This window comes from Mastomys coucha, unplaced genomic scaffold (assembly GCF_008632895.1).
Source record: "Mastomys coucha isolate ucsf_1 unplaced genomic scaffold, UCSF_Mcou_1 pScaffold5, whole genome shotgun sequence".
Lineage (NCBI taxonomy): Eukaryota > Metazoa > Chordata > Mammalia > Rodentia > Muridae > Mastomys > Mastomys coucha.
In genome coordinates, this window is record NW_022196911.1 from 40,780,612 (window position 1) to 40,791,930 (window position 11,319).

Below are 11,319 nucleotides of genomic sequence, written 5' to 3' on the forward strand. Positions count from 1 at the left end.
TCATTGTGCTCTCAATAAAGTTTCAAATCACCTAGCAAGATCTTCAATGCTCTGTGTGTCTGGCGCCTGCCCCTTGAGCCTCCTCTCAGTCTGTTTGCGCCTCACTCTCCCCCACTTCCATAAATGCAAGGGACATATATTTCTGTGGTCCATGCTGTGGTGGACCATGTGTATAGGCAAACATGAGAAGAGGGACCCCTATGGAGGAGGTAGGGAGTGAGAGTGGGCATGGTCAACATAAAATGCATTTGTGTACAAATAAGTCAATAAATCAAAATGCAATGGGTAAATAGTGGCCGTCCCTAGGTTTCTGGCTTCTGGGTAATTTTGATATGACTTTTTTGGCCCATCTTTCAATTTCGAAATTCTCTACGATTGTGTTTTCGGTGATAATTTTCTAAGGGACTTTGAAAGTTGCATGTGAGGAAAAGGATTAAGGAATGAATTTATCAGTAAGGTCTTTACTAAAGGCCATGAGTGAGGACAGAGAGCTCCCACGATGGAATGATCCACTAGGGACAAGGGACAGCCAAGCCCCAGCACAGACTTACACCCTTTGTGTGGAGCAAGGCAGACCTGAAGGAAAGGTAAAAGTCACTGTACTCTTCCAAAGAACACTTGCAAACAGAAGTCATGGTTTGGGGGTGGATAGACTCAATGTATCTCCGAAGTTTTTACTTGGTTTGGTTTCTTTTTAGCTTGGAGACACTAAACTGTTTTGTTAAGTCCAGTGCACCGCTGAGAAAAAGCCCCCTCTCTGTACACGCCATGTGTGGCTTTAGAGTTGTCATCTGAGGAGTGTTCTCTGTTCTCTGGGCTTGTTTTGTTTCTTTTTGCAGCACTGGCCGCTGAACCCAGGACCTTGTACAGGATTGTCAAGTACTCTCCCACTGAGCTTCATTCCCCGCCCTGCTTGTAAAACACTTTAAATAAACTTTGGCCATTTTCCAGACATTAAATAATAACTCTTGGGGACTGGCAAGACAGCGGTTAAGAATGCTTGTTGCTCTTTCAGAGGGCCCAGGCTCAGTTTGAGCAGTCCACGTGGCTACTCAAAACCATCCCAAATACCAGTTTCAGGAAGATCTGTCGCCCTCTTCTGGCCATGGTAGGCATTACACAAGCAGGGCACACACAGGTGTACAGGAAAATGACTGATACAAGTTAAAAAAAATTTTTTTTAAATTAAAAAATAGTTCTCCACAGATGAAAATATCAAGAAAAGAGTAGTTAAGAATGAATACTATCAATGAATCATTTTTAAATGATTTATTTATACTCATCTCGTGTGCATTAGTATTTTGCCTGCACGCATGTCTGTGTGAGGATGCCAGATCCCTGGAACTGGAGTTATATACAGTTGTGAGCCACCTTGTAGGTGCTGGAACTTGAATCCAGGTCCTCTGGAAGAGCAGCCAAACCACTGTGTGGTCTTTCCAGTATGCCCCTTCCCCTTCCGTAGCTCTCGTAGTCCTCCCAGTCTGGTTTACAAGGCGCTAGGGAGTGAGGAGCGTGCTTCCTAGACACACGATTTTTAAAGAGCATTCTCAAGCCTTCTTGAGAGTTGGGAAAGTTGTTTAATTCCACTGGAAGAGTGACTGAAGTCAAGCCACCAGAGGCAAAACATCATCCAACAAACCCCCAGATGGACGGCTGAGCCAAGTGGAGAACTCAGGGGCTTAGACTCTCAACCAGTGCTCTCTCCATAGGCAACCATCTTTCTGATGCTGCCCCTGGCCACAACAAGCTTTTTTTATTTTTTTTTAAACCAACCTTCTAGAACTTTCAGACTTCCTGAGTAAGGGATCTGTAATTTTGGGTTTTAATATTAGTATTCTTTGTAAAAAGAAATCTTTTAAAAGGAAAAGAATATGAAAGAAGAGAAAAGAAAAAAGAAAAGAAAAGAAAAGGAAGGAAATGTCTGCCTTGATAACTATAAATGTGGTCCTAAATTTCCCAGCATTCCAAGAGCCAGACGTACTCTTTACTACCACCTGTGTTCCAGCCCCCATGTTATGTACACCAGTAAAAACTAGATGTTTAAAGTAACAAAAATAGCAGTAGACACTGGCTAGGGATAGTGTTCACTGGCCATCAGAAGTGCTTCTGTGACATGCTCAGGTGCTATCTCCTGTCTCAAGAGAGTGCCCATGCCCACCTGTCCAAGAGCAGTGACCTGAGCTCCTTACCGTGGAGACTGCGAAGCCTCCTAAAAGGAACATCCCCTTCCCTGGATCCCTGCAGCCATTTTAAGGTGTACTTTGGATCCTCTGGACCTTGGACCTAAGTCCTAGGAACTAGCCTCCCCTGACCCCATCCCACCTTCTCTCTGTGCCATCATGAGGTCAGTGAGAGCTTTAAAAGTGTTCAATTAGCTCCAAGGAGCCGCCTTGAGTGCAGGAGAGGGATTCGCAAGTCCTCAGAGGGCCGTGAGCCCCATTTGGAGGGTAGAGGATGTGCCTTGGATTTTTGCTGTGTTTTTCCTTTTAATTGGGCTTATTATGCTACAACCCAGCCTTCGAATCACCTAATAGACATAGCCTAAAAACGGGGTGATTGAACTGCCATCTTCTGCAGGGTGAGCAAATTTATTTTAATAAGTAAATTAGCCAAGCTCCTGGGGAAACAGAGCCAGCAGCTCAGAGGAACATGGTCCCAAGCTCATAAACAGGACCCCCAAATTGAGCTGTGTCCCATGCTTCCTTCCTCTCTGTGACATCAACATACCCTAAAGCCCACTGCCCACTGAACAGAGACAGGAGTTTAGACGAGAAAAACTAACTAATGGAGATAGCAAGTGTCAGTACAGGTCAGACTGTCATAGTGCACACAGGTGTCAGCATGAGTCAGTCTGTCACAGTGCACACAGGTGTCAACACGGGTCAGTCTGTCACATTGCACACAACACTTCTACACATAGATAACCTCAAGGGACCTGCAATCAGTGCTAGCTTACAGAAAGGACAAGAATCAAGGCATCCTCAGCCATACTTACTCTGATTGCTGCATGCATGCATACATGTGTGCATGTGTGACGTCCATGAGTGCATGGGTGTAGATGCCCTGGCATGCATGTGGAAGTCAGAAGACAATTATGGGTGTCAGTCTCTGCATTCCACCTTGTTTGAGATGAAGTCTTTTTGCTGTGTACCTCTGCTTTGGCTCAACTCGCTGGCCCTCAATCTTCAGAGGATTTTCCTGTCTCTGCCTCCCATCTCACCATGGGCTCTCTGTAATTACAGACACATGCCAGCCAATACATTCACTCTGGGAGTCCAGACACAGTTCTGCACACTTGCACTGTGAAGTTTTTACCTACTGAGCCAACCCTTAGGCATTCACTGACTTTTCACAGTGAAACCAGAGCAGAAACCAACCATGTCCTGGGGACAGCCTTGTAATTTTGGATGAGGTGAGTCAAGAGTGAAATAATTTGCGCTAAAACATAACAAATTAATATTATTAAAAATAGTGATGTTGAAATTTTTCCAACATGTGGACCAAGAATAAATTCATAAATCAAGTACAAATCAATTAATATTATACTTCAGAATCATATGGTTTAAGACAGTTCTCTGTAAACCAGTGTATAGGTATAATATCTATATCCACATGAACTGAGAGCACAGCAGACTGGATGAGAAAACAATTTCTGTAACAGAAAGATAAATATCATTAATAGGCTTTAGACTTCAGTAAGTCCATTGGCTTTTGTAAGCCACAATTTCTTTGTACAAATAAAAATATTTCTGGAACTCATCTAGAAGGATATGGGATAATTAAAGGGAAAAAACTCATATAAAAACCTTAGGGCCATACTTACTTTAAGTATTATCATAATATGACTAAACTGTATATGACCTTGATTAAAAATAAAATTGAAAATCAAATAATTCTTTGACCACTTCATCCACAGCTTTTCCCAATATCTCTTTTGCTAGAAATAAAATCTGCACCAGAATGGTTGGTACTTGCAGGAACACCAAACCAGTGCTTCTCTTGTTGGAAGCCTGACACCTGCGCCAACAGAAACCATCATCGATTAGTTAACACACCAAGAAACTATAGGATGCCTCAGAATGCTTTCAAAACTGGACTACTAACATGGATGCTAGAGGGGCTGAGAAGAAAACTCATTGGTTAAAAGAGAATTCTGCCGTTTCAGAGGACTCAAGGCCAGAGGATGGTAACTGAAGGTAATTCCAGTTCCAGGACATCCAATCCAATGACCTCTTTTGGCTTTCACAAGTATCTGCATTATGTGCACAGACAGAGAGGCAAATAGACAGATACAGACAGACAGACAGACAGACAGACACACACACACACACACACACACACACAATTTAAACTGTTGTTTTGTTTTTTTGAGGCAAGGTTTCTCTGTGTAACCCTGGCTGTCCTGGAATCCAGCTCTGTAGACCAGGCTGGCCTTGAACTCAGAGGTCCAGCTACCTCTGCCTCCTCAGTGCTGGGATTAAAAGCAAGCTCATACCACCACTCCTAACTAATTTTAAGCCTTCTAAAGTAGATGTTAGAATAAAAATCATTGCTGATATGATTCAGTTGAATGTAATGTGTGTGTTATACACACATATCTGTGTATATATGTATGCATTATAAACTATGCCCTTTCAGGTATACTAAACGGCCACGATCTTAATGTTAAAAACATAGACAAGTGTCAAATCTTTGTTGGTGACAGAATAAACCCCTATATTTTCATTTTATCTTGTTATATTGTCCCAGATTTCTGGAGTGGATCTGTGATGACATGATACTCAGAACAAATGTCATTTTGAGAGATCTGAATCAAGACAAAAGATTTCATCTCAATGGTTCTTCTGGCTGCTTGAAGGAAGAACACTAAGTTCATTCACTCATGTGGGAGACTCATGGGGAGAGAAAAAGGGCATTAGGACTTCTGTGTGACATATGTGTGCATTGTGTGTGTGTGTGTTATGTGTATATGTATGTTTGTGTGCATATGTATGTATATATGTGTTCATATGTGTGTGATTATATGAATGTATGTGTGTGTCACAAAAGGATAACAAAAGCACTTGACTCCTGGTCAGAAAGGCCAGACGAAGCAGGTTATGCTAGCTTTTAGCTAGATGCACAACATTCGGAAAGTGCTCAGAGAACACTCTCTGCCACTCATCAGCTTTCAGATTCTAAGCGGAATGGCTTCCAACAGTTCTCAAGGAGTTTGCAAGAGTGGAGGAAGCCTCTGCCTTCAGTGCTTCCCCAGACTCTGCTTGTCCTTGACATCCATCTCGTTCCCACTGTCCCAAACAGAGCCCCACAGGTCAGCAGGGACAGGAAGGGCTTGGGAAAGAATGAGGTGCCTGTTAGCCCAGAGCACATTAAGATAACCTCTCCTACCTATCAAAGGGACAGTTGGTGTGCGTGACCCATGACAGAGAGACCAGTGTTGACTTTGCTTTGTTAGGCACTATCTCAGATCCCCTGGTTTTGTTTGATGAATTGTTTGGTGTAGATAATGCAGCGCTGTCTCCTCTCTCAATGCTGCCACCAATAACAGATTAACAACAACAACAACAAAAAATGTGCTCTGCATGTAGGAAAATTCAGCCCTGACTAAACAGTTCTTGAGGGAGAAAAACACTGTCATGTCTTTTGTTGATAATTTTCCCATGCTCTGTGATCAGCTGGCCTATGCTAAGGGTCATCTTCTCTCCTCTGGAACCATTGGAGGGTAGGACTCAAGACCCATCATGTGATTCTCAGCTAAAACTAAAAGAGATGGAAGGTAGGCACTAAGAAACCCGTGGAATGCAGATGCTCCCAGACACTGGAACCCACGAGCCTGCTACAGGGGAGGAGAGGGGGGTTCACAGCAACCTTTGGGTATAGCTCAGAGAAGGTACAATCAGGAGTCAGAGAAGGCTGCTCAGCCTAGTGGTAAATGAACCTCAAGGGCTCTGGAATCAGACAGACCTCTGTTTCCATCCACCCGTGGCTACCTCCGCAGACAAGCAACAAAGGTGAACCTCAGAACTTGGGAAGAATTGATAAACTCAGAAGGGTTAGGAGCCTACAGAAGTTGTAGTTGGAAGACACTCAGGGTGAAGATGTAACTACATAGACATCCTTGAGTTCTAGACTTTTACTTCATTTGAGCTTTTAAAAGACAATCACAGGTGTCCTGGTCTGTATGGAGGGAAGCACACTGGCATGAGAGTCATTCCCTAAAGACTTGTCAGTGCTTCTCGAAAGCCCATTATGAAGGCTATGGAGAACCAATGCCAACTCGGCACACTGGTTACTACATTCAGTTATCAAAGCTGGTGACTCTGGTGTCCGGTGACTAAGAGCCAGGTAGCATTCTGGGTATTGCTTCTGAGTTCTCTTATTGACTCCTCATAGAATGTTTATATGTGGTATAAACATTATCATCATCTCATTGTACAGAAAAGGAAGCCAAGGTTGAGAAATTTACAAAGGCAACCCATAGAGTAGATGAGGAAGCCAGACTTGACTCATGTCAACTCCTCCATTGCTGTCCTTGAAGAATTGGACACTTCTCTGTGGAAATGTGGTAAGAGGGATTTTTCTCATATCATAGCTTGATTTCATTTATCTCCTGCCATCCCATAAGTTGGGCCTCCATTGACAGGAACTAGAAATCACATCCAAGGGTTTTGCTAGCCAGGCTCCCATTTCACATGTCACTCTGCACCATTCACTGAGGCTCCCCAGAGACCACTGATCACATTTTTGTTCCCATGACAAATATCTAAGAGGAAAAGTATCAAGGAGAATAGATTTGTTCAAGTTCATGCTTTCTGAGGTTTCTGTCTGTGGTCAGCTCACTCTATCATTCTAGACCTGCTGACGTTAGAAATGGTGACAGAAGCACATGGCAAGGAAAAGCTACTCATCTCAAGACATCCAGGTAGCAAAGAAATGGAGAGAGAGAGATCAGGACCTGGGGCAAGTAGTTCCCTTCTGAGTCACATCTTTTAGTAAACTACTTCCTACAACCATCCCATAATATCCCATTAAACTACAAACTCCTTTAAAGATTGATACAGTTAGGTATCAAGGCCTGTCACCACTCATTAGTAAGCTAAGAGCCAAGCTTTGAATACATGAGCCTTTCAGAGAGATAGCTCACACCCAAATCATAACAGATTATCCACTTGATGTCCTCCCTCCGCAGATAACAAAATGAGGTGGCCTGTCTAGAAGAGACACACAGCCAGTTCTTAATTCAGCCATATCAAAAATAAAAAACAGAAAACAGTTATCCAAATCCCTTGCTATCATTTCAATTTTTCAGCTCAAATGCAAGAGAAGCATGTGTTTGTGCCAGGGTCAAGAACAACAGCTGGCAACCCATTTCCAGCCTTGCTTTTCAGCAGGTGTGATAACAGAGGAACCCTCACCCCACATCTAACGGACTGACACTTGCCACTATGGCAACAAGAATCACGGGGCTGTCCTAACATATCTTCCCCCTTTTCCTAAGATGTGACCCACTCTTTTACTGCCACTACCCTAGCTGTCCTACTATGGGAACATGTGTGGCCATCATGCACAAAGCTGCTGTGTCAATTTCTGCTCTTTATGTACAGAATTTTGCCACTGATTCTGGAAACCAAGAGTCATAACTGGTAAATTATTTCTTTGGTAACAAGAAGTGTTTATTGAGCCACTACTCAGCAGCAGGTCTTTCAATATGGTGGACAAGTGGAGGTGATCCTTGATGGGATCCTGTAGCCCAGGAGAAGAAACACAGAGGAAACAAGAAGGGCTGAAGCCATGGCTTCAGCAGTGAAGGGCACATACTGGTCTTGCAGAGGATCCAAGCATGGCTCATAGAAACCACATCAGGTTACAACTGTCTGAAACTGCAGCTCAGAGGGGACATACTGCCCTAGCCTCCATGGGCATGTGCACTCATATATATGTACATACACAAATATACAGACATACTCATAATTAAAAAATAAAAATAAATCTTAAAAGAAATACTAAACAGACTGACACACTGTTTAAGAAAATGCAATGTAAGATCATCAACAGGATGCTATGGAGAGAGGGACTGAGCAAGCATAGCCACCATGGTACTCTCAGGACAAGGTCATTCTGAGAAATCAAACCTCTAGTTACACATAAGTGGACTCCTAGAGATGTCAATAAGATCAGGGCGGAGACTCTTAACATTCTGCCCCTGACCACATTCCACAATTTCTGCCTCTTCCAAATCTTGTTTGATGTTTGTAAAACATCTAGAAAGTCAAAATAAAAAAAAAAATGTTACCTACAGGCTCACTCAGATTCACATTACAGATAAATGATATAGTTTAGGCAGACGCATAAAAGAAGTAGGCGAGTAGGCAGGTATACAGGGGATGGTAGAAAGGCAAGTGAGTAGATACAGACAGTTACAAACATGGGAACTGTCGTTACAGAGAAGAAATTATAAGGACACTTTTAAAATCTAAAATATAAATAATTACAAAAGTAGTCATTCGTTCACTCTATACCAGAATAACAATTATTGTATGATCTTCCAGAAAACAACTACATGTACATGCACATGTGTCCACACACACACACCCACTTGTACAGGCACACACACAAAGACAGACAGACAGAGGAAATAGCATCATTCTACGAGTCCTATTCTGCTCATTACCTTGTCCCTTGACAATATATCCTAGGGAAGCATGTGCAATCTTTATTCTTTCTTAATAACTATTAATGCCTATTTTTACATAGCCAAGAATACTTTACATAATAATCTTGCATCCTGCCTTTCACTTAATATTCTATCATTAAAAATTCTTACCCCATTAAAAATTATTTGTGAAAAACTATTTTAATGACTGCAAAACATTCTGCTACAGGAGTAAACCACAATTTACATAGACACTACCTAATTATGAGCATTTGGAATGGTTCAGAAAATCCTATTAATGGCTTCAATGAACATTATGCATAGCCTTTACTGCGTTTCTCCAGTTATAGAATCCCGAGTTCGTTTCTATAAAAATTTATTGAAACCTCTTACAAACCCAGCATTGTTCTCCATTCTACTGTGACACCAAAAGCAGAAACGATGTGAATATTAATGTTTTAAATAAACAACGCAAACTGAGCTGTATGCAAATGTTCTTCAGACGAGTCCATCTCCAGGTGGCTCTAGTAGCAGGGCATATGCTTGTCCCATTATTTTCCTGCCTGACTTATTTCTTTACAAATGCTCGTTCCCCACCGATAGAAGGATGAAGAAGAGTCTAGTTCCGAAAGGGGCGGAAGCAAGCCACGCAGCCACCTTAGGCTCTAGGGAAGACTCCCCTCTTCTACTTGTGGGAAAAAAAGGTGTTCTCCAGAAGCCTCAGAGGGTTCCACTCAAAGGTGTGAAGCTAAGGTTCAAGCCGGTGGTAAGTAATCCTGCAGCACAGCTTTTATGAACATCCATCCTGGAGAACCTCACTGAATTCTGGGGAGGGATGCATGAGACCAGACTGAATGAGAATGGTTCCTTAACAAGCCCACTTTCTGAACACTTGTAGAACTGCTTCAGTCTCCATGAATGGAGGCTCTGTTGTCATGGATGGAGGAGGTTCCAGAGCCAGAGGACTATCATTTCCTACACACATTATTTAACCCCTCCAACTCTAATTCCTTTATACTTAAAATGAGGGTAGGACCAGAATGCACTTTGCAAAATTAGTGAGAGAATTTCTCCAACTAGTTTCTTGTGCCTAGGACATCCTAAATATTTACCATAATAGTTTGTCAACTAACATATGAAACACAGAGTTTCTTACTTATAGCCTCAACAGAATGAAAAAAGGAAGCCCAAGAAAAATGAAATGCTTTATAGGAATTGGAAACCAACAGTGTTCTCCACCACTGTCTGGTCGTACATATCAGATGTGTTAAATTTCTATGACCAAGGACTGAACAAAGCCATGGGATCTCCCTTCACCTATGACATGCACTTATAATGGAGACAATACTAACTTGCTTTCATACTTTTTAAGATTGTTTTTGAGACATGGTTTTTCTATACAGCTCTGGTTGTCCCAGAAGTCACTATGGAGATCAAGCTGGTCTCAAACCCACAGAGCTCTGCCTGTGCCTAGCAGAGTGCTAGGATTAAAGTGTGTGCCACTACACCTAGCCCTTATTTTATTTTCAGTTATGTGTGTATGTCTGTGTAGGAGTGTGCACACATGAGTGTAGGGACTGCTGAGCCCAGAAGAGGGCAAGCATCAAAACTCGTGAGGCTGAAGGTTGTAAGCCATCCCACAGGGATGCTGAGAAGCAAACTCTAACCCACGGTATGAGTTCTTAACCACAGAGCTGTCTCTTCAGCTCCTTTCTACTTTTCCTTATCACTCTGCTAAGATAGAGTAGGCATGCCAATCTGTCTGGAAGGCCCGACAGGTAAATACAATCACATTAGCAAAGCCTATTTCCAGGAGTATATTGTGTGCTCACAACAATTACAAATGGCTCACTAGACTCTGTGCTAGAGCACATCTTGTGACAGAAAAAGACAGCTCTCTAAGAGCTGGGTTTGCCACACCTCTAAGTATACTAAGAGTAGTGACACCCCTACCCCTAGAGGCACTGCGGGTGTAGCTGCTCTGTCACGTGTGCTTTAGGTGGCAGAGAGAAGAGAAGCTATGTCTAGCCTCAGGCTTCTGACCTATGAACATCTGAATGAATGATTAGTAGCCTAATAATCCATGAAAAAAGCAAGCCCAAGATGACCACCAGCTTGGTGCTGCACAGACTGGGATGAGCTCCCAGGATGGGGAGCAAGGAGGAGACGAGAAGAACCATCCCTGGAAACACAGCACAGACAGCACATGGGGCTACTCAGATGAGCCAGGCAAAGAGCAAGCCCAAGATCACCAAACTCATGCCGTGGGACCGGGACAGGGAACTAATTTATGATGATCTCCAGTCTGAAGCTTCACAGGCCTGGGGGTGGGGGACCCTAACCATGCTCATAAGCAGGACACAGCATTCCTGAGACCACTCCTAAGAAGACCCCTAGAGACCACAGACACCAGCAAGAGAAGCAAGTAAGTGGTGGAGAAATGGAAGAGAAAGAGAAACAGAAGTATGTGGGCACAATGAAAGAGAGGGAGAACTGGAGACTCGAGGGTAGTAAGGAACAGCCTGATGTGAATAGCTAGTGATGCCTCCTGGGACCATGGTGGGGTCCTAGCCTGTCCTGCTGCTAGGGTCCATGCCCCTGCAGTAGCAGACCCCTGCTTTGGTGATATATTACCACCAAAGGCCTGGTAGATATCCCTAGTCTGA

General features: G+C 43.0%; 1 non-coding gene across 1 annotated transcript; it reads left to right on the plus strand.

Annotated features, from left to right (window-relative positions):
- The first annotated feature begins 10,601 nt into the window (after positions 1-10,601).
- Positions 10,602-10,734, plus strand: LOC116079452. The gene has a single exon (XR_004114000.1). It is a non-coding gene; the product is annotated as a small nucleolar RNA SNORA17 (small nucleolar RNA).
- Positions 10,735-11,319: the final 585 nt, after the last annotated feature.